The sequence below is a fragment of the Coregonus clupeaformis genome, chromosome 39 (genome assembly GCF_020615455.1).
Source record: "Coregonus clupeaformis isolate EN_2021a chromosome 39, ASM2061545v1, whole genome shotgun sequence".
Taxonomy (NCBI): Eukaryota; Metazoa; Chordata; class Actinopteri; order Salmoniformes; family Salmonidae; genus Coregonus; species Coregonus clupeaformis.
The window spans coordinates 15,906,141-15,930,076 of NC_059230.1; the positions used below are offsets into that span (position 1 = coordinate 15,906,141).

The window sequence follows — 23,936 nt, forward strand, 5'->3', positions numbered from 1 at the left end:
AATCCATTTGAATCCCACTTTGTAACATAACAAAATCTGGAAAAATTCAAGGGGTGAATACTTTCTGTAGGCAGTATTGTTTTAGACCAAGTGCGCACGCGCCAAATTATCTTCGATTTTCACATGTGGGTGGGGTTAAATGTCGAATGCCTGTCATTGGACAGCCAACACTTCCTGTCCCTTCAAAATAGGAGTTCACCCTTCGAACTAATAGCTGCCTATACTGTGCCACAGTGCCAAGGTGAGATTTCTCAATTTTACTTCAGATTTTATGAAATAAATGAAAAATACACTTCACTTTTTGTCTGGAAATAAAATAAACTTCTCTCAACTGCGTTACCCACTCTAGTCAGCAGATGGCGATGTGCGTCTTTAAGGCCATGCTGCTAGTGTGACGTATAATTTAGTGGACGGGACCAGACGCAACAGCTAACGGTAGTCAGCCACCTCGGTAGGTTGATAGCCATATAGCTGAAACATTAAAGCTCTTTACTGTAGACTGTTTTGGTGTATATTAGTCACAGTGTTTTAAACACACCGCTGTTGTATCTACTTGTTACCCCATTTAATGTCATACTTTGTTGTTAGTTAGCTAAGTGGCTGGTTAAGTTTGCACTAGCCTAGCTAGCTAGCTATCGTCCCCGACCATGAGCTCACTCAGCTACTCTCCCCCTGCAAAAAAAGAGGTCTGCTGGACGGAGAAAGAGGGTCTGTGGCTGAACATTGTCGTGAAAGAAGAGATGGAAGAAGTGAAAAAAGAAGTAGTGGGTGAGGCTGTTACAGTGAAAGAAGAGAAAGAAGTTACAGTGAAAGAAGAGGAAGATGCGTTCAGAGTGAAAGACGAGGAGGATGTTACCATGAAAGAGGATACTGCAGTTCATGGAGTGAAGAAGGAAGGGGAGATTATTGTCACATTGAAAGAGGAGGACGAGACCGGTGATCTGATTAACACCAGTAAGTACCGCCGTAAATGTGTTTTCACTTTTTGATATTCAGAGTTCGCTCGTCAGTAGTTAGGTTTCCATCGAATTTGCAACAGATTTTCATGCGAATATGAATCAAATATGGGCATTTTCCCACCAGAGATGTTTCCATCAAATTTCAGATTGACTTGTTGTGGATAAAAGTCTGTGCGTGATGACGTAGTGCACATAAAAATACCTTTCGCTTTAAATTCCCATGTACCGAATAAAAAAATACAAGTTAAATGGGTTTCCATCGCATTCTCAACTCTACTGATGACTTCGTCACAAACATTTTAAAGTTATATAGCGAATATTATATTATGGACAAAAGAGCGAGATTATTTTAATTTGTCAAATGGCAGCCAAGCATTGATCATCATATCAACCGAATAAGACCCTCGGTATTTATTGGAAATTAGCATCAAGCTCATCACCTTGCACTTTCACTACCCTGTGAAGTTCATCATAATTTATTTAATCAGTAGCCTAATAAATTGCATGCTCTCCTGAGTCATAGTGGGAGGACCACACACCCATATCATCACGTGACTCCAACTTTACTTAGAAATTATGGCTATTATCAGGGGTTGGAACCGGTTAAGGGAACAAAACCGGAAAATAGCTAAATTTTTTAAGGAACATAATCTAAGTTGGGAACGATAGTGATCTATATTGTTTCGGAACAGAAGCGTTATTTTTAAAAGCATGGGATCCGGTTAATAACGTTATTTTACATTCCAGGCATTTTTTCCAGTCCCACCAAAAATGCAACAAAGCACCTAAGCAAGGCTCTCACTAGAAACATATTCCAGTGTCTGCCAGCAGAAAATGTTTGCCAGTGTGGGTGCGTGTAGGCTATTATATCAATATTTGCGCATAAATCAATATTGTCCACAGACAATTTGTGCATAATGAATTTTACCGACACAAAAGATCCCACTATGTCAAACGAACCATGTGTGTTATGATGTTACCTACCATATGCTTAACGATTATTTTACATTTTGATCCAAGACCACCTTTTTTCCCTTTCATTTATCAGTGTCATCCCATTGGCCATTATGCCACACCGTTGGACAATACACAACAGGCATTAGGAATTTACGGTGAAAGCATATTAATGACACTTTCAGGAGTTTCTGACCACTGTAAAATGCAACTTCTAAATATTAGCAATGGATCTGCATTAAATAGTTTAAAGCAGGGATCATCAACTAGATTCAGCCGCAGGCCAATTTTCTTTTTTTCTTGAGCGGATGGTCGGGGGGCCTGAACATAATTACAAATAATTTGTAGACTGTAAATTGACCGCAAGAAGCCCAAACAGATATAATATTTGACTAAAACATAATAATTTCAAACCTTGCTTACATTTGTATATGATCACAGGTGTCTCTCTATTATGTGTGGGGAATACTTGGCAACAGATTTCCTAAACTAAAATAACTTGGAGCTGATTTCCTGGTGTTTACAGTCTTATGTCCAACCATGAAAATAAATACATGTTTTATTTTTGCTCAGAAAACTTGGGCCAAATAAAACCACTGTTGGGCTAAAATGTGGACCACAAAGATAGACATGCTGAGTGCCCTTCCCTATAAGCGTGCTGAAAGTCGGTTGTTAATTTGTTTACTGTGAAATAGCATTGTATCTGGTCAAACACTTTTTTTCTCCAAAAGTTTACAAAGGGTCGGTAGCAGGCTGAGTGGTCTGCTGTTTGAAGCAGTAAAGGGTGCTTTGCTATTCGTGGGTAGTGGAATGACTTTTGCTTCCCTCCAGGCCTGAGGGCACACACTTTCCTGTAGGCTTAGATTGAGGAGATGGCAAATATAGTCCGCTACCGTTCTCAGTAATTTTCCATCCATGTTGTCAGTACCAGGTGGTTTGTCAATATTGTTAGACAACAATCATTTTTTTCACCTCTTCTACACCCACTTTACAGAATTCAAAATGACAATGCTTGTCTTTCATAATTTGGTCAGTTATGCATGCATATGAAGGTTCAGCATTTGTTGTTGACATGTCATGCCTAATTTTGCTAATCTTGCCAATGGAAAAAGTTAAATAGTATGGTTGGCAACATCGCCCCTGAACCCTGGCAATATCAGAGGGTTATGTGATGAATGAGCCATCTGATTCAATGAAGGATGGAGCTGAGTTCACCTTTTTTCCCAAAAGGATGGAGCGAAGTTCACCTTTTTGCACAACATTTCATTTAAGGTGCTCCAAAGTTTTTACTTTCATCCTTTATATAATTGATCTGTGTTTCATAGTATAGTTTCTTATTCTTTTTAGTTTAGTCACATGATTTCTCAGTACAGTACGTTTGCCAATCGGCTGTGCAGCCAGACTTATTTGCCATTCCTTTTGCCTTGCCCCTCTCAACCATACAATTCCTCATCAATCCACAGGGATTTAGCAGTTTTTACAGTCAGTTTCTTAATGTTTACAAATTAGTAACTGAATGAAGCAATTTCATGAATGCTTTAAGTGCGGCGTCTGGTTGCTCCTCATTACACACAACAGACCAGCAAATATTCTTTACATCTTCAACATAGGAATCACTACAAACCTCTTGTATGATCTCTTATGAACTAGTTTCGGCCCAGCCTTTGGAATTTAGGTTTTTCTAGATATGGCTACTATATTATGATCACTACATCCAATGGGTGTGGATACTGCTTTAGAGTAGATTTATGCAGCATTAGTAGAGATGTGATGAAAACACGTGGATGATTTCATTCCTATGCTGTTTGTGTATACCCTGGTAGGTTGACTGATAACCTGAACCAGATTGCAGGCACCGGTTACAGTTTTAAATATTTTTACATTTACATTACATTTTAGTCATTTAGCAGACGCTCTTATCCAGAGCGACTTACATGAGCAATTAGGGTTAAGTGCCTTGCTCAAGGGCACATCAACAGATTCTTCACCTAGTTGGCTCTGGGGATTAGAACCAGCGACCTTTCGGTTACTGGCACAACGCTCTTAACCACTGAGTAGACAGTTTGATTAAAGCAAGTCAATATTTTGGTCACCTAGAAAATATACCGCTCTGTTGAGATCACATACGCTATCAAGCATTTCACACATACACTACATTACCAAATGTATGTGTACACCTGCTCATCGAACATCTCATTCCAAAATTGCTTCCAGAGGCAGTTTGGGACTCGGTAGTGAGTGTTGCATACGAGGACAGATGATTTTTACGCGCTACGCGCTTCAGCACTCGGCGGTCCTGTTCTGTGAGCTTGTGTGGCCTACCACTTCGCGGCTGAGCCGTTGTTGCTCCTAGATGTTTCCACTTCACAATAACAGCACTTACAGTTGACCGGGGCAGCTCTAGCAGGGCAGACATTTGACGAACTGACTTGTTGGTAAGGTGGCATCTTATGACGGTGCCACGTTGAAAGTCACTGAGCTCTTCAGTAAGGCCATTCTACTGCCAATGTTTGTCTATGGAGATTGCATGGCTATGTGCTCGATTTTATACACCTGTCAGCAACGGGTGTGGTTGAAATAGTCTAATCCACTAATTTGAAGGGGTGTCCACATACCTTTGTGTATATAATGTATTATCCAGATACTTACTGTTAGCGCTCGGTGGTCTATAGCAACTTCACACAAGAATAGACTTTAGGTGAGGCAGGTGAACCTGTAGCCATATTACTTCAACAGCATTTGATGTGAGATCCTCTCTAAGCTTTACAGGAATATGACTGAATATTCCTGAGAACCATGCGTGGGAGAATAAGTAGGATTTGCATTCAGAACAACTTAAAATAATACAAATAAATGTTATTTGTGAAAAATAAGCCTAAAAAGGTTATCAGACAGTATACGTTTATGAATGGGTTATGTCCCCCGGAGTGACAACTGTTTCCTCTGGTGTGACACCATCTTACTGTCACACCATCATTGGCCATCTCAGGGTATATGGTCCATTTTTGGCATTATTGTTAACAGTAAGCCATCGATTTGATTTCACTGCAACATGTTTTTATAGTTCAATAGTACAAAAAATAAGATATTTTTCATATTTAGTGTCACATATGGCGTCACACCAAAGGCAATGGCAGAAAAGTGTAACATTTTGATGAATATTTCTGATAGAGCTTAGCTTACAGACTTTTCAGGCCATGTGCTCCAGCAATGTCTTCTGTACTTCCTCATTGCAAGAGAACCCTCCCCTGCGCAATGGTGCCCAAATCCAATCCCATTTTTTTATCACAGAATTGGAAATAGCATAAATTGGGGATTTTATAGATTTTTACATTTAATATACTTAAGTAAAAAATTGTAACAACCAATTATTCAGTGCATGAATTATCTTGTGATCCAAGTAAAAAAAAACTGTTTTTATTAATGTCACCATTTTAATCAATTTAAATTAGGTTATATTTGTGTTTGCCATTATGAACAAAAAAAAGTGACGTCGCGTCAACTACTCACAGTAGAGTACAGTACATTGCAGTACAGTACAATACAGTAAATTACCTAAGCATGATAGGATGTCTAATCTTGTGTGCTCTACTGTACTAAACTCTACTGTATTGTACTGACCTACTCTGCTTTTCTTTACTGTACTTTACGGTACTGTACTGTGTTCTGCTGTGCTGTAATGTGCTGTCCAAACTTGTGAAACAGACGTCTATGATTGGTTCAGATTTGACCAAATTTCTGTAACTGATCAATGTCCAGTGTCAGTCAGTGCTTACTGGGTGAGGGGGCTGGTTACAGTAAATGAGGGGACTTATGGGTAGGTGTCAGTAAGAGCCGGGAGAGGTAACATTAACTGAAGGTGCCATGTAGCTCAGTTGGTAGAGCATAGGGTTGTGGGTTCAATTCCCACGGGGGACCAGTACGAAAAAAAAGTATAAAAATGCTTTGAATAAGAGCGACTGATAAATGACTAAAATATAAAAGGATATGTTCATCGTTCGAACCCTGGTAGGAGCATCGTTAACTCCAAGCTGTTTTCCAAAACCATTGTTACTAAAGGTGCACTTGAAAACGCTTGTGAGTTACAGATCTACTCACTGTGCTGTGGATATACATGGGCAATTCCACGTTAACAGAATGACTCTGAGACTCAGATTTTTCACTTTGAAGGTATGACAAACAAAAACTATTGATTGCAAAGTTAAACCATACAACTCTATACACAATAACTACTTTGAACAATTTCCACTGAACATTTAACAAAAATATATTTACTTGAAGAACAGTGCAGATGTAAAGTTTGGTAAGGCTATTTCCATGTAAAAGGACCAACACATGAGCACCAAAATGTGAAGTTCATAGGAGCACATAACATTTGGTGTCCAATTGAACCGGAGACAATATATTTTTTTTATTAAGGCATATATACATTTTTTAACAATCTTCCATCCTAAAATTAGGAATAAGCAAAGGATTAGATTTCTGGTCAAACATGGAAAAGGGGTCTTAGAAAACATCTACCAGAAAAAGTCTTACGGTATTAGAAATGCATCAAAACACAATGTAGAAGTTTAAACCCTTGCCAACTAATATCAACATTTATACAGTGCCTTCAGAAAGTATTCACACCCCTTGACTTTTTCCACATTTTGTTGTGTTACAGCCTGAATTTAAAATTGATTAAATTGTGATTTTGTCTCACTGGCCCATATACAATACCCCATAATGTGAAAGTGGATTAATGAGTCAATAAGTGTTCAACACCTTTGTTATGGCAAGCCTAAATAAGTTCAAGAGAAACATGTGCTTAACAATTCACATAACAAGCTGCATGGACTCACTCTGTGTGCAATAATAGTGTTTAATATGATTTTTTGAATGATTTCCTCATCTCTGTACCCCACACATACAATTATCTGTAAGGTCCCTCAGTCGAGCAGTGAATTTCAAACACAGATTCAACCACAAAGACCAGAGAGGTTTTCCAATGCCTTGCAAAGAAGGGCACCTATTGGTAGAAAAAAAAGCAGACATTGAATATCCCTTTGAGCATGGTGAAGTTATTAATTACACTTTAGATGGTGTATCAATACACCCAGTCATTACAAAGATACAGAGTGATTAGAAAATGTAGGCATGACATGCCAGCAAAAAACGCTGACACTACACATCCAAGTATATCTGACCAAATTATGAAAGACAAGCATTGTAATTTTGAATTCCGTAAAGTGAGTGTGGAAGAGTTTTATTTTTTTATTTTTTTGTCTATCAAAAATGACAAGCCACCGGGGTCTGACAACTTGGATGGAAAATTACTAATAATAGCGGACGATATTCCTACTCCTATTTGCCATATCTTCAATTTAAGCCTACTAGAAAGTGTGTGCCCTCAGCCTTGGAGGGATGCAAAAGTCATTTCCCTACCTAAGAATAGTGAAGCCCCCTTTACTGGCTCAAATAGCCGACCAATCAGCCTGATACCAACCCTTAATATAATTGTTTGACCAGATACAATGCTATTATACAGTAAAATAATTGACAACAGACCTTCAGCACGCTTATAGGGAAGGACATTCAACAAGCACAGCACTTACACAAATGACTGATGATTGGCTGAGAAATTGATGATAAAAAGGTTGTGGTGGCTGTTTTGTTAGACTTCAGTGCGGCTTTTGACATTATCGATCATAGTCTGCTGCTGGAAAAACGTACAGTGGGGAGAACAAGTATTTGATACACTACTGATTTTGCAGGTTTTCCTACTTACAAAGCATGTAGAGGTCTGTGATTTTTATCATAGGTACACTTCAACCGTGAGAGACGGAATCTAAAACAAAAATCCCGAAAATCACATTGTATGAATTTTAAGTAATTCATTTGCATTTTATTGCATGACATAAGTATTTGATACATCAGAAAAGCAGAACTTAATATTTGGTACAGAAACCTTTGTTTGCAATTACAGAGATCATACGTTTCCTGTAGGTCTTGACCAGGTTTGCACACACTGCAGCAGGGATTTTGGCCCACTCCTCCATACAGACCTTCTCCAGATCCTTCAGGTTTCGGGGCTGTCGCTGGGCAATGCGGACTTTCAGCTCCCTCCAAAGATTTTCTATTGGGTTCAGGTCTGGAGACTGGCTAGGCCACTCCAGGACCTTGAGATGCTTCTTACGGAGCCACTCCTTAGTTGCCCTGGCTGTGTGTTTCGGGTCGTTGTCATGCTGGAAGACCCAGCCACGACCCATCTTCAATGCTCTTACTGAGGGAAGGAGGTTGTTGGCCAAGATCTCGCGATACATGGCCCCATCCATCCTCCCCTCAATACGGTGCAGTCTTCCTGTCCCCTTTGCAGAAAAGCATCCCCAAAGAATGATGTTTCCACCTCCATGCTTCACGGTTGGGATGGTGTTCTTGGAGTTGTACTCAAAGCTCTATTTTTGTCTCATCAGACCACATGACCTTCTCCCATTCCTCCTCTGGATCATCCAGATGGTCTTTGGCAAACTTCAGACGGGCCTGGACATGTGCTGGCTTGAGCAGGGGGACCTTGCGTGCACTGCAGGATTTTAATCCATGACGGCGTAGTGTGTTACTAATGGTTTTCTTTGAGACTGTGGTCCCAGCTTTCTTCAGGTCATTGACCAGGTCCTGCCGTGTAGTTCTGGGCTGAACCCTCACCTTCCTCAAGATCATTGATGCCCCACGAGGTGAGATCTTGCATGGAGCCCCAGACCGAGGGTGATTGACCGTCATCTTGAACTTCTTCCATTTTCTAATAATTGCGCCAACAGTTGTTGTTTTCTCACCAAGCTGCTTGCCTATTGTCCAGTAGCCCATCCCATCATTGTGCAGGTCTACAATTGTATCCCTGATGTCCTTACACAGCTCTCTGGTCTTGGCCATTGTGGAGAGGTTGGAGTCTGTTTGATTGAGTGTGTGGACAGGTGTCTTTTATACAGGTAACGAGTTCAAACAGGTGCAGTTAATACAGGTAATGAGTGGAGAACAGGAGGGCTTCTTAAAGAAAAACTAACAGGTCTGTGAGAGCCGGAATTCTTACTGGTTGGTAGGTGATCAAATACTTATGTCATGCAATAAAATGCAAATGAATTACTTAAAAATCATACAATGTGATTTTCTGGATTTTTGTTTTAGATTCCGTCTCTCACAGTTGAAGTGTACCTATGATAGAAATTACAGACCTCTACATGCTTTGTAAGTAGGAAAACCTGCAAAATCGGCAGTGTATCAAATACTTGTTCTCCCCACTGTATGTGTTATGGCTTTACACCACCTGCTATATTGTGGATAAAGAGTTACCTTTCTAACAGAACACATAGGGTGTTCTTTAATGGAATCCTATCCAACATAATCATCATTCTGTTACCGGATGTTGATCCACTTCACTTAATGTAGTTCTATAACCAAAATAGATTTTTTCCAAACTCAAGGTGTCATATAACTGACACCCCATTCTTTCTGCAGACATGTTTGAATCTTAATTCAGAGTAGATGTTTAACAGAGTTTTTGGAAAACTTGGTCACATAAAAAACTGAGGGAGATTTTACTGTCATTCTGTTTGTTCTTCAAGTAAATGTTTTTGTAAAATGTTCAGTGGAAATTGTTGAGTAGCCCTTGTGCATAGTTGTATGGTTTGTTTAACTTTACGATCATTGTTTTTTTTTGGGGGGAAAGATACATTTTAATGGGAAAGATTTGAGTCTCGGCGTCATTCGGTTATCATGGAATTGCTCGTAACAGAATGACGATAATATCTACCTCAGTTTTTTATGTGACCAAGTTTTCCAAAAACGGTTAAATATCTGTACTTGAATTAAGATGCAAACATGTTTTCAGAATGAATGGGGTGTCAGCTTTGCAGTGCTGCGGATTATTTTTTTGTGGTAACGAGTAACTTAACGTGTTAGTTTTTCAATTGAAGTAATCAGTTACTTTTTCAAATAAGCAAGTTGTTACTATGATATGACACATTGAGTTTGGAAAAAATCTATTTTGGTTATTGAACTACAGTAAGTGAAGTGGCTTAACACCCGGTAACAGAATGACGACATGGGTCCATGAGCTGTACTATACAGAAATGCATAATAATGAATGTCAATATCTTCATGGTGATGTATCCTTAATAGGTACACAAAGGTAGAAAAATGTAATATCCTCTTTTGCATGTTTATTTATTATTCTACACAATAGTTATTATTCTAATGAGCTCCCCCCATCAAAGTAAAGCTAAGTAGAGTACAGCACAGAACAGTAGATTTGAGTTCAGTAAAGTATTTTATAGTTCAGTACAGAAAGTATAGTGTAGGACAGTAGAGAATAGTTCAGTACATTATAGTGTACTGAACTCTACTGTACAGTACAGGCATAAATAATTGGCATACATTTTAAAGTGAGTCTCAGCGCAATTCCGTTACCGTGGAATTGGCCAATAGCAATAAAGCACCTCAGGGGTTTGTGGTGTATATGGCCAATATACCACACCCCCTCGGGCTTCATTGCTTAATTATAGTGCCCTGCTGAGCCTAAAAACATGACATTCCAAGAGAGCAAGATTATATTTGAAGCCCCCCACACACACAAAAAAAAGGAGAGAGAAAAAACACCAAGTTTTATTTTTAGTGATGAAATGTTGTGAAAACTAGCCTTCGGTTTTTGAGCGATCTAGTTTGGATTAAACCTCATATGAAGACTGTTTTATCATGTGGAGGTTTCGTTCAGGTCTCTGTTTAAATAACCTCTCCATTTGTCTTTGGCAGGAGAAAGACCTGACTCTCACCATGACAGCGGGAAGAGTCCTTCAGGGGAACCAGAACCAGAGACACCCAAACCAGCGAGACGACACCACTGTTCTCAGTGTAGAAAGAGTTTTTTACCAAGTTAGGGAGCCTGAAAAAACATGAGAGGACACACACAGGAGAAAAGCCTCACCACTGCTCCCAGTGTGTAAAAAGTTTTATTTGGTTATGTGACCTGAAAAGGCATGAGAGGACACACACAGGAGAAAAACCTTTCCAATGTTCCCAGTGTGGAAAGAGTTTTAATGACGTAGGGTACCTATTAATACATAAAAGAATACACTCTGGAGAGAAGCGTTACTGCTGCGCCAAATGTGGAATGACTTTTACCTGGTTAGGGAGCCTGAAAACGCATGAGAGGACACACACAGGAGAAAAGCCTTTCCAATGTTCCCACTGTGGAAAGAGTTTTACCCAGTTAGGGGGCCTGTATAGGCATGACAGGGCACACACAGAAGGGGATAAGACCTACCACTGCTCCCTGTGTGGAAAGATATTTAACCGGTTAAGGCATCTGAATAAGCATGAAAGAATACATACACAGGAGAAGACATACCACTGTTCTCATTGTGAAAAGACATTTTCCCAGTTAGAAAACCTGAAATCGCATGAGAGAATAGAAAGGCTGTGTTCTGACTTATGTTTTTGACTGAGAATTTGTGTTTGTGTTTATGCCTCATGAAATCAAATGTTTGAAAGCTTGCTTGAAAATAGGCTTTAATGTTATTTTTTGGGGGACATTATTATATCTAAAATCAGATGTATTTATTTTTTATTATGAACTTTGATTGATTGGATACAAGTATAAACCCCTTAGATGTCCATTTTATGATTTGGATATTTTCAAATGTAAATGATTATGTAAGTAGCCTTGTACAAGGCTTGGCTATTCTAAGCCAGAAGGCTGATAGGCTCCTGCTCCTATCTCCTAATTATGTAGGTTGAAGCAGCTTGATGTACAAGTACAGTGAGGGAAAAAAGTATTTGATCCCCTGCTGATTTTGTACGTTTGCCCACTGACAAAGACATGATCAGTCTATAATTGTAATGGTAGGTTTATTTGAACAGTGAGAGACGGAATAACAACAACAAAATCCAGAAAAATGCATGTCAAAAATGTTATAAATTGATTTGCATTTTAATGAGGGAAATAAGTATTTGACCCCCTCTCAATCAGAAAGATTTCTGGCTCCCAGGTGTCTTTTATACAGGTAACGAGCTGATATTAGGGGCACACTCTTAAAGGGAGTGCTCCTAATCTCAGCTTGTTACCTGTATAAAAGACACCTGTCCACAGAAGCAATCAATCAATCAGATTCCCAACTCTCCACCATGGCCAAGACCAAAGAGCTCTCCAAGGATGTCAGGGACAAGGCAGGAATGGGCTACAAGACCATCGCCAAGCAGCTTGGTGAGAAGGTGACAACAGTTGGTGCAATTATTTGCAAATGGAAGAAACACAAAAGACCTGTCAATCTCCCTCGGCCTGGGGCTCCATGCAAGATCTCACCTCGTGGAGTTGCAATGATCATGAGAATGGTGAGGAATCAGCCCAGAACTACACGGGAGGATCTTGTCAATGATCTCAAGGCAGCTGGGACCATAGTCACCAAGAAAACAATTGGTAACACACTACGCCGTGAAGGACTGAAATCCTGTGGCGCCCGCAAGGTCCCCCTGCTCAAGAAAGCACATATACATGCCCGTCTGAAGTTTGCCAATGAACATCTGAATGATTCAGAGGAGAACTGGGTGAAAGTGTTGTGGTCAGATGAGACCAAAATCGAGCTCTTTGGCATCAACTCACCTCGCCGTGTTTGGAGGAGGAGGAATGCTGCCTATGACCCCAAGAACACCATCCCCACCGTCAAACATGGAGGTGGAAACATTATGCTTTGGGGGTGTTTTTCTGCTAAGGGGACAGGACAACTTCACCGCATCAAAGGAACGATGGACGGGGCCATGTACCGTCAAATATTGGGTGAGAACCTCCTTCCCTCAGCCAGGGCATTGAAAATGGGTCGTGGATGGGTATTCCAGCATGACAATGACCCAAAACACACGGCCAAGGCAACAAAGGAGTGGCTCAAGAAGAAGCACATTAAGGTCCTGGAGTAGCCTAGCCAGTCTCCAGACCTTAATCCCATAGAAAATGGGAGGGAGCTGTGGAGGGAGCTGAAGGTTCGAGTTGCCAAACGTCAGCCTCGAAACCTTAATGACTTGGAGAAGATCTGCAAAGAGGAGTGGGACAAAATCCCTCCTGAGATGTGTGCAAACCTGGTGGCCACTACAAGAAACGTCTGACCTCTGTGATTGCCAACAAGGGTTTTGCCACCAAGTACTAAGTCATGTTTTGCAGAGGGGTCAAATACTTATTTCCCTCATTAAAATGCAAATGAATTTATAACATTTTTTTACATGCGTTTTTCTGGATTATTTTGTTGTTATTCTGTCTCTCACTGTTCAAATAAACCTACCATTAAAATTATAGACTGATCATTTCTTTGTCAGTGGGCAAACTTACAAAATCAGCAGGGTATCAAATACTTTTTTCCCTCACTGTACACCCCCTGGTTAGTTCATAAAAATTATTATATAGATTAATGGTATTTTGTATATCTTCATTCTAACCTTGAAAACCTCTTGAATTTGATATATGATCTGGATATTGCTAAATGAATTAGAATTTGATTGGATAAATGATTAGGATATTTCAAAATGTATTTGATAATGATTTGGATATTTCAAAATCTAAATGATTAAATCAATGAATAGTGTGCATTTCTTGGTTCTAACTGTTAAGAAGCACAATATCTCAATATACAATAAACATGTTGATCATACAAAAGAGCCCAAACTCAGAGCGATGTTTCAAATGTTTACTCAGCGAAGATGTACCAGCTGAATACATACATTCAATACAGTACAGTGTCCATTTATACCCTTAACTCTCACCCCCTCCCTTCCACAAATATGTACTTTTTCATCACCCAGGATTTCTCTGCTCCTCTGCTCCTCCATGCATATTTTATCAGTCAGGAGAGGCCTTGAGTTATTGGGAGTAGACATTCCTGCAGTCCACTAGATAATTAACCCTCTCATACACAACGAGCTTAACCTAACACTACTTTCAATCTCTAAGGATATCTAAAAACAATCTAGTCATACTAAGATTATATAATGATATAAAACAGTAAAGATATAAAACAGTAATATGGGGCCTCCTGTAGCTCAGTTGGTAGAGCATGGCGCTTGCAACACCAGGATTGTGGGTTCGATTCCCACGGGGGGCCAGTATGAACAATGTATGCACTCACTAACTGTAAGTCGCTCTGGATAAGAGCGTCTGCTAAATGACTAAAATGTAATATAAAAGTAATTTACAATCTATCATAACCTTGAAACCTCTTGAATTGTGTCGATTTATTTTATTGAGTTAATTTGTGTATTAGTCGTCAAGCTAAAGGTGTATGAAAATGTGATGTTGTTCTGAGAACATTGATAAGTTGTTGAAGTGAAAAACATTCACTACCTCATGAATGTTCCCATCAGTATTATTATACCATGTCAGAGAAAATTCTCAGTCATTAAAAGTCTGCACTAATCAACACATGCGTCTTTTTGTACGTTTTCGTGTAATATTATTCTTTAATGGGGCAATCCACAGTAGAAAACAACAAAGCGTTCTAACCGCCCATGTTGCAGTAAAAAGCTTAGAGATGGGTGTGGAGAAATTCATAGACCGGTATGGATGCAATGACTAACCATCTATGATATCTAAATGATAGTTTTAACCATGTTTTGAGGCTATACAGTAATTTTTTTAATATTTAGTTTTCTAACAAACATTGGAGTAAAATAAGCTTATTTTGGGTTCTGATCGTGTACAACAGTTGAACTAAGCTCATGAGGCATTTATACAATGAACAAAAATATAAACAGAACAACCAACAATTTCAAAGATTTTACTGAGTTACAGTTCATATAAGGAAATCAGTCAATTGAAATAAATTCTATTGGCCTTAATATATGGATTTCACATGACTGGGAATACAGATCTGCATATGTTGGTCACAGATACTTTTAAAAAAAGGTAGGGGAGTGGATAGGGCTGTGGCGGTCATGAAATGTTGTCCGGTGGTGATTGTCAAGCAAATAACTGCCGGTCTTTAGTTGCATAAATATTATTTTAAATCAATTTTAAGGCTGCATGATGCGACTCTAATGATGATTTGAAAAAGTTGAATGAAAGGCATGAGCTCTGATTTGTTTCTTGTGCAGGCTGCACACACTTCATCAGTCTCTCATTCACAATTTGACAAACACTTGCTAATATTCTCACCAGGCCTCGAATTTCCTGGCGGCATACCCCTTGTGTGGCCTTAATGCCCACTAAAAAATCCATGTATTTTGCATCCAAAGTGGCCGTTCTGCCCTTGGGCTGAATATAGTAATTATAATTCCCTTCTCCCAGCTGCTGTGCTCCGAATCACCTCTCACTCACATGGCTCGCTCAGATATCTCAATTCTTATTAGCCAATGCCTGTCACGTGATCGGGTCCTTCTCACAGGCATCTCAGCTAAGAAGTAGGCTACAAGCGAAGAAAGACCCATTGGGGACGCAACTGCGCGCATCCCTCTTATCAAATTCCCGAGGCGAATATTGAAGATGTTAGAAGAACTGTCCACATTTAGCCTACTTTTCGTCAGCCAACAAGATGAGTAGGCCTAACGAACAGCAAAAGCACTAGCCTATGTCAATCTACTATCCCCCATAGTACAAAAGTTTACCTATTCTATTGGTCAACTTGTCCTTCTGTGCAATAAATAAATATCCCAAACATACTCTTTGACAGTTGTGGGATGCGATAGATCCCAAATTAATACAACCACTCGCATAAAAAAAATTCAACAGATCAGAACGTTTTGCTTAAAATGTTGATAAACTATTAGGCTATTTCTTCACATTATAAGCGCAGCACTGCGCACATGGCAGTAGGCTATAAGCGTGAATGTTTCAAAATGCAATCAATTAGCGGGAAACCACTGTACTGTATGTAATGCTTTATTATAAAGGTGTATTTTTATGGTGAAAATTATCTTCCCCAAACTTGAAACTCACGCATTGCCTATGTATGCCAGTTAGGCTCTACACCAGTTGTAAAGCAGATTAATGTGCTTAATTTTAAGAAGTTATTTGGCCACTTTAGTTGTGATACAAACCTTATCAAAACATCAGAGCGTGCAACAGATCAGTGTCCAGTCTATACTCGTTCTGTTGTTGTTATGAAATAGTTTTAATTAAAATAGTTTTTAATCATGTCAACAGCAACAACATCTTTAACCATTGGAAGTTCTGATAGCTAAGGATTCCGCGACGCAGTTAGCCTTTTCGGCTGGGAACGCAAGTTTGTGTCCTGGATTCCTGCAAAAATATATATATAGTTAGCGGTTAGCCATCAAGCTAACAGAGCAAGATAACGTTAGCAGTGCTAGAGTCAAAACACCAGTGGTATTTGTGTCTACGTCTGGGCTGAAATGCACTAGGTGCGAGATGATAACAACGCAAGAGGAGGAAAATAAGGTGAAACTGATAAACATAAATTCTTTGTCCTTTCCTAATGTATCATCATCAAGCAGCTTAGGGAAGAGATTCTCCGGCTGATAGCTCAGCTGCGGGAAAAACAAGATGTGCTTTCTAAGTACGTTGATGCAGCCCAGGCACACATAATTTCAGTTCTGAATGCCTCCTACAGCCAAGGGGTTGATGAGTCGGGTGGTACTGACCTGCTCCAATCCACTGGACAGATGGTAAGCTCAACTCTGTAGCCAGTGGGAGACTGGACACTGGCAAGGCGAAGGAGGTCAGGTGGGAGGCAGTCTGGTCGGCCTCCATATATCCTAGAAGATCAGATCCAGCTATTAAACAGTTTTGCCCCGCTGGAGGCGGACATACCGGCCCCGGGAGTCAGCTCTGATCCTGGGAGTACACTAACAGCTAGCAGCTGTCCAGGGGCAACCTCCACAGCTCAGCCGGTCGCTGACCAAAGGAAACAAGGTCTTGGGCCCTCCTCATCTCCCAGAGGATTCCGACGCCATCCGCTGCTACTGGTACATGTGCGGTGAGTCAGGCTGGCATAAGTCATTCTGTTCCCTCTTTTCCTTCTTCATCGGATTCCATCACCACCACCATCGTCGTCGGCAGCTCGATGGTGAGAGATTTTGGCCTGCCTGCGGCCTGTGGGCTGACCAAGGTCCACTGTCACCCAGGCGTCCGTGTCCAAGACATCAACTTCTTCCTGCCCACAGTTCTAGCCAACTACTCTAATATTCGCACCATTGTCACTCATGTTGGATTTAACGACATTCGCTTTCGGCAATCTGAGGAACTGAAGAAGAACTACAACATTCTCTTGAACACCCTTGTATGCACAGGGAAGAGAACAGTAATCTCTGGCGCCCTGCCGTGCTATAGAAGGGGTTTGGAACTTTAAAGCCACCTCGCTGCCCCTGAAGAAACTCTGCAAAGACAGGAATGTCTATTTTTGTGACAATTTTGACTTGTTGTGGGAGCAACCAACACTCTTTAAAAGAGATGGGATTCACCCTAACCGCAGGGGTTCCAGGATTATCTATCAACAAAGTGAACTGCTTAAGAGACTGACAGTCTGGGTTTGGTAGCGCTCCAGTCCTCCCTGTCAAAATAAGCAACAGAGGACATGAAAATCATATTATATCAAATCAAATTGTATTTGTCACATGCGCCGAATACAACAGGTGTAGACGTTACCGTGAAATGCTTACTAACAAGCCCTTAACCAACAATGCAGTTCAAGAAATAGTTAGTAAATATTTTCTTAAGTAAACTAAAATAAAAAGTAACACAATACAATAACAATAACGCGGCTATATACAGGGGGTACCGGTACCGAGTCAATGTGCGGGGGTACATGTTAGTCGAGGTAATATGTACATGTAGGTAGGGGTAAAGTGACTATGCATAGATAATAAACAGCGAGTAGCAGCAGTCTAAAAACCTAGGGGTGGGGTGTCAATATAAATAGTCTGGGTGGCAATTTGATTAATTGTTCAGCAGTCTTATGGCTTGGGGGTAGAAGCTGTTAAGGAGCCTTTTGGACCTAGACTTGGTGCTCCGGTACCACTTGCCGTGCGGTAGCAGAGAGAACAGTCTATGACTTGGGTGACTGGAGTCTTTGACATTTTTTTGGGCCTTCCTCTGACAAAGCCTAGTATATAGATTCTGGATGGCAGGAAGCTTGGCCCCAGTGATGTACTGGGCCGTACGCACTACCCTCTGTAGCGCCTTACAGTCGGATGCCGAGCAGTTGCCATATCTGGCGGTGATGCAACCGGTCAGGATGCTCTCGATGGTGCAGCTGTATAACTTTTTGAAGATCTGAGGACCCATGCCAAATCTTTTCAGTCTCCTGAGGGGGAAACGGTGTTGTCATGCCCTCTTCACGACTGTCTTAGTGTGTTTGGACCATGATAGTTTGTTGGAGATGTGGACACCAAGGAACTTAAAACTCTCGACCCGCTCCACTACAGCCCCGTCGATGTTAATGGGGGCCTGTTCAGCCCTCCTTTTCCTGTAGTCCACGATCAGCTCCTTTGTCTTGCTCACATTGAGGGAGAGGTTGTTGTCCTGGCACCACACTGCCAGGTCTCTGACATCCTCCCTATAGGCTGTCTCATCATTGTCGGTGATCAGGCCTACCACTGTTGTGTCGTCAGCAAACATAATGATGGTGTTGGAGTCGTGTTTGGCCACGCAGTCATGGGTGAACAGGGAGTACAGGAGGGGACTAAGCACGCACCCCTGAGGAGCCCCAGTATTGAGGATCAGCGTGGCAGATGTGTTGTTGCCTACGCTTACCAATTGGGGGTGGCCTGTCAGAAAGTCCAGGATCCAGTTGCAGAGGGAGGTGTTTAGTCCCAGGGTCCTTAGCTTAGTGATGAGTTTTGTGAGCACTATGGTATTGAACGCTGAGCTGTAGTCAATGAACAACATTCTCACATAGGTGTTCCTTTTGTCCAGGTGGGAAAGGGCAGTGTGGAGTGCGATTGCGATTGCATCATCTGTGGATCTGTTGGGGCGGTATGCGAATTGGAGTGGGTCTAGGATTTCCAGGATGATGGTGTTGATGTGAGTCATCACCAGCCTTTCAAAGCACTTCATGGCTACCGACGTGAGTGCTACGGGGCGGTAGTCATTTAGGCAGGTTACCTTCGCATTCTTGGGCACAGGGACTATGGTGGTCTTCTTGAAACATGTAGGTATTACAGACTCGGTCATGGAGAGGTTGAAAATGTCAGTGAAGACACAGTTGGTCCGCGCATGCTCTCAGTACATGTCCTGGTAATCTGTCTGGCCCTGCGGCCTTGTGAATGTTGACCTGTTTAAAGGTCTTGCTCACATCGGCTACAGAGAGCGTGATCACAGTCGTCCAGAACAGCTGGTGCTCTCATGCATGCTTCAGTGTTGCTTGCCTCGAAGCGAGCATAAAAGGCATTTAGCTCGTCTGGTAGGCTCGCGTCACTGGGCATCTCGCGGCTGGGTTTCCCTTTGTAGTCCGTAATAGTTTGCAAGCCCTGCCACATCAGACGAGCGTCAGAGCCGGTGTAGTAGGATTCAATCTTAGTCCTTTATTGACGCTTTGCCTGTTTGATGGTTCATCTGAGGGCATAGCAGGATTTCTTATAAGCGTCCGGATTAGTGTCCCGCTCCTTGAAAGCGGCAGCTCTAGCCTTTAGCTTGGTGCGGATGTTGCCTGTAATCCATGGCTTCTGGTTGGGATATGTATGCATGGTGACTGTGGGGACGACGTCGTCAATGCACTTATTGATGAAGCCGGGGACTGAGGTGGTATACTCCTCAAAGACATTGGACGAATCCCGGAACATATTCCAGTCTGTGCTAGCAAAACAGTCCTGTAGCGTAGCATCCGAGTCATCTGACCACTTCCATATTGAGCGAGTCACTGGTACTTCCTGCTTTAGTTTTTGCTTGTAAGCAGGAATCAGGAGGATAGAATTATGGTCAGATTTGCCAAATGGAGGGTGAGGGAGAGCATTGTATGCGTCTCTGTGTGTGGAATAAAGGTGGTCTAGAGTTTTTATTCCTCTGGTTGCACATGTGACATGCTGGTAGAAATTAGGTAAAACTTATTTAAATTTGCCTGCATTAAAGTCCCCAGCCACTAGGAGCGCCGCTTCTGGATGAGCATTTTCTTGTTTGCCTTATACAGCTAGTTGAGTACGGTCTTAGTGCCAGCATGAGTTTGTAGTGGTAAATAGACGGCTACGAATAATATAGATGAAAACTATTTTGGTAGATAGTGTGGTCTACAGCTTATCATGAGGTACTCTACCTCAGGCGAGCAATACCTCGAGAATTCTTTAATATTAGACATCGCGCATCAGCTGTTATTGACAAATGGACACACACCCACACCCCTCGTCTTATCAGACGTAGCAGTTCTGTCTTGCCGATGCACGGAAAACCCAGCCAGCTCTATATTATCCATGTAGTCGTTCAGCCACGACTCGGTGAAACATAAGATATTACGGTTTTTAATGTCCTGTTGGTAGGATAATCTTGAACGGAGATCATCCAGTTTATTTTCCAGTGATTGCATGTTGGCCAATAGAACAGATGGTAGAGGCGAGTTACCTACTCGCCGACAAATTCTCACAAGTCACTCCGATCTCTTTTCTTCACGCGAATGACAGGGATTTGGAGCTGGTCTCGGAGAAGCAGTATATCCTTCGCGTCGGACTCATTAAAGAAAAAATCTTTGTCCAGTTCGAGGTGAGTAATCGCTGTTCTGATATCCAGAAGCACTTTTCAGTCATAAGAGACGGTAGCAGCAACATTATGTACAAAATAAGTTACAAACAATGTGAAAAAACAAACAAAATAGCACAGTTGGTTAGGAGCCCGTAAAACGGCAGCCACCCCCTCCGGCGCGATTATTATATCTCAGAGAAATAGAAGTGCAGTAAATGTAAGTAACTTAATCTATGTTCCTTTAACTCTTAGCTTCGAGGGTATTGTCTGCAATAATCATATGTACATAGAATTTAATTCCACTGAAACTGTCTGCCTTCAGACGAAGCCCACTGTGGGAAGCCCACTCAGTACCATTGACTCAAATGTAAATGTCACTGACATGTCTACCTCAGGTCAGCCTCTCAGAATAGCACTGAAAACAAAACAAGCAACCCAGAAAAGGACTAACAATAGCCCATATTAACGTATGTAGCCTGCGAAACAAGGTTAATGAAATTGACAACTTATTAACATCAGAAAACATTCATATTCTGGTCATCTCTGAAATACACTTAAATAATTAATGTGATGATGCAGTAGTAGCTATACATGGTTATAGAATATATAGGAAATATAGAAATGTAAATGGAAGAGGTGTTGTCATGTACAGTACCAGTTAAAAGTTTGGACACACCTACTCATTCAAGGGTTTTTCTTTATTTTTACTATTTTCTACATTGTTGAATAATAGTGAAGACATCAAAACTATGAAATAACACATATGGAATCATGTAGTAACCAAAAAGTAATGATGGACTGTCGTTTCTCTTTGCTTATTTGAGCTGTTCTTGCCAAAATATGGACTTGGTATTTTACCAAATAGGGCTATCTTCTGTATACCAACCCTACCTTGTCACAACATATTTACATTTACGTCATTTAGCAGACGCTCTTATCTGGAGCGACTTAAAAATTGGTGCATTCACCTTATAGCCAGTGGGATAACCACTTTACAATGTTTTTTTTTTTTTTTTTTTTAGCCAACATAACTGATTGGCTCAAACACATTAAGAAGGAAAGAAATTCCACAAATTAACTTTTAACAAGGCACACCTGTTAATTGAAATGCATTCCAGTTTGGAACGCCTTACCTAAAGCCTATTCTCGTAGGAAGTTGCTATAGACCACTAAGTGCTAAAAGTCAGAATTTGGATAATGTACAGTGGGGGAAAAAAAGTATTTAGTCAGCCACCAATTGTGCAAGTTCTCCCACTTAAAAAGATGAGAGAGGCCTGTAATTTTCATCATAGGTACACGTCAACTATGACAGACAAAATGAGAAAAAAAAATCCAGAAAATCACATTGTAGGATTTGTAATGAATTTATTTGCATATTATGGTGGAAAATAAGTATTTGGTCAATAACAAAAGTTTCTCAATACTTTGTTATATACCCTTTGTTGGCAATGACACAGGTCAAACGTTTTCTGTAAGTCTTCACAAGGTTTTCACACACTGTTGCTGGTATTTTGGCCCATTCCTCCATGCAGATCTCCTCTAGAGCAGTGATGTTTTGGGGCTGTCGCTGGGCAACACAGACTTTCAACTCCCTCCAAAGATTTTCTATGGGGTTGAAATCTGGAGACTGGCTGGGCCACTCCAGGACCTTGAAATGCTTCTTACGATGCCACTCCTTCGTTGCCCGGGCGGTGTGTTTGGGATCATTGTCATGCTGAAAGACCCAGCCACGTTTCATCTTCAATGCCCTTGCTGATGGAAGGAGGTTTTCACTCAAAATCTCACGATACATGGCCCCATTCATTCTTTCCTTTACACGGATCACTCGTCCTGGTCCCTTTGCAGATGTGTGTCCCTTTGCAGAATGTTTCCACCCCCATGCTTCACAGTAGGTATGGTGTTCTTTGGATGCAACTCAGCATTCTTTGTCCTCCAAACACAACAAGTTGAGTTTTTACCAAAAAGTTATATTTTGGTTTCATCTGACCATATGACATTCTCCCAATCCTCTTCTGGATCATCCAAATGCACTCTAGCAAACTTCAGACACGCCTGGACATGTACTGGCTTAAGCAGGGGGACACATCTGGCACTGCAGGATTTGAGTCCCTGGCGGCGTAGTGTGTTACTGATGGTAGGCTTTGTTACTTTGGTCCCAGCTCTCTGCAGGTCATTCACTAGGTCCCCCCGTGTGGTTCTGGGATTTTTGCTCACCGTTCTTGTGATCATTTTGACCCCACGGGGTGAGATCTTGCGTGGAGCCCCAGATCGAGGGAGATTATCAGTGGTCTTGTATGTCTTCCATTTCCTAATAATTGCTCCCACAGTTGATTTCTTCAAACCAAGCTGCTTACCTATTGCAGATGCAGTCTTCCCAGCCTGGTGCAGGTCTACAATTTTGTTTCTGGTGTCATTTGACAGCTCTTTGGTCTTGGCCATAGTGGAGTTTGGAGTGTGACTGTTTGAGGTTGTGGACAGGTGTCTTTTATACTGATAACAAGTTCAAACAGGTGCCATTAATACAGGTAACGAGTGGAGGACAGAGGAGCCTCTTAAAGAAGAAGTTACAGGTCTGTGAGAGCCAGAAATTTTGCTTGTTTGTAGGTGACCAAATAATTTGCAAATAAATTCATAGAAAGTCCTACAATGTGATTTTGTGGATTTTTTTTCCTCAATTTGTCTGTCATAGTTGACGTGTACCTATGATGAAAATTACAGGCCTCTCTCATCTTTTTAAGTGGGAGAACTTGCACAATTGGTGGCTGACTAAATACTTTTTTCCCCCACTGTATGTGATATCAAGAGAGAGGTATATTTTCTGGGTGACCTAAATATTGACTGGTTGTCATCAAGCTGCCCACTCAAAAAGAAGCTCCAAGCTGTAACCAGTGCCTGCAATCTGGTTCAAGTCATCAGTCAACCTACAAGGGTATTTACAAACAGAACATGAACTAAATCATCCACGTCTATTGATCACATCTTTACTAATGTTGCAGACATCTGCTCTAAAGCAGTATCCACACCCATCGGATGTAGTGATCATAATATAATACAGTGAGGGAAAAAAGTATTTGATCCCCTGCTGATTTTGTATGTTTGCCCACTGACAAAGAAATGATTAGTCTATAATTTTAATGGTAGGTTTATTTGAACAGTGAGAGACAGAATAACAAAAAAAAAATCCAGAAAAATGCATGTCAAAAATGTTATAAATTGATTTGCATTTTAATGAGAGAAATAAGTATTTGACCCCTCTGCAAAACATGACTTAGTACTTGGTGGCAAAACCCTTTTGGCAATCACAGAGGTCAAACGTTTCTTTTAGTTGGTCACCAGGTTTGCACACATCTCAGGAGGGATTTTGTCCCACTCCTCTTTGCAGATCTTCTCCA

General features: G+C 41.0%; 1 pseudogene; it reads left to right on the forward strand.

Moving 5' to 3' along the window:
- Positions 1 to 404: 404 nt before the first annotated feature.
- On the forward strand, positions 405 to 11,749 carry LOC121554731 (annotated as a pseudogene).
- Positions 11,750 to 23,936: the final 12,187 nt, after the last annotated feature.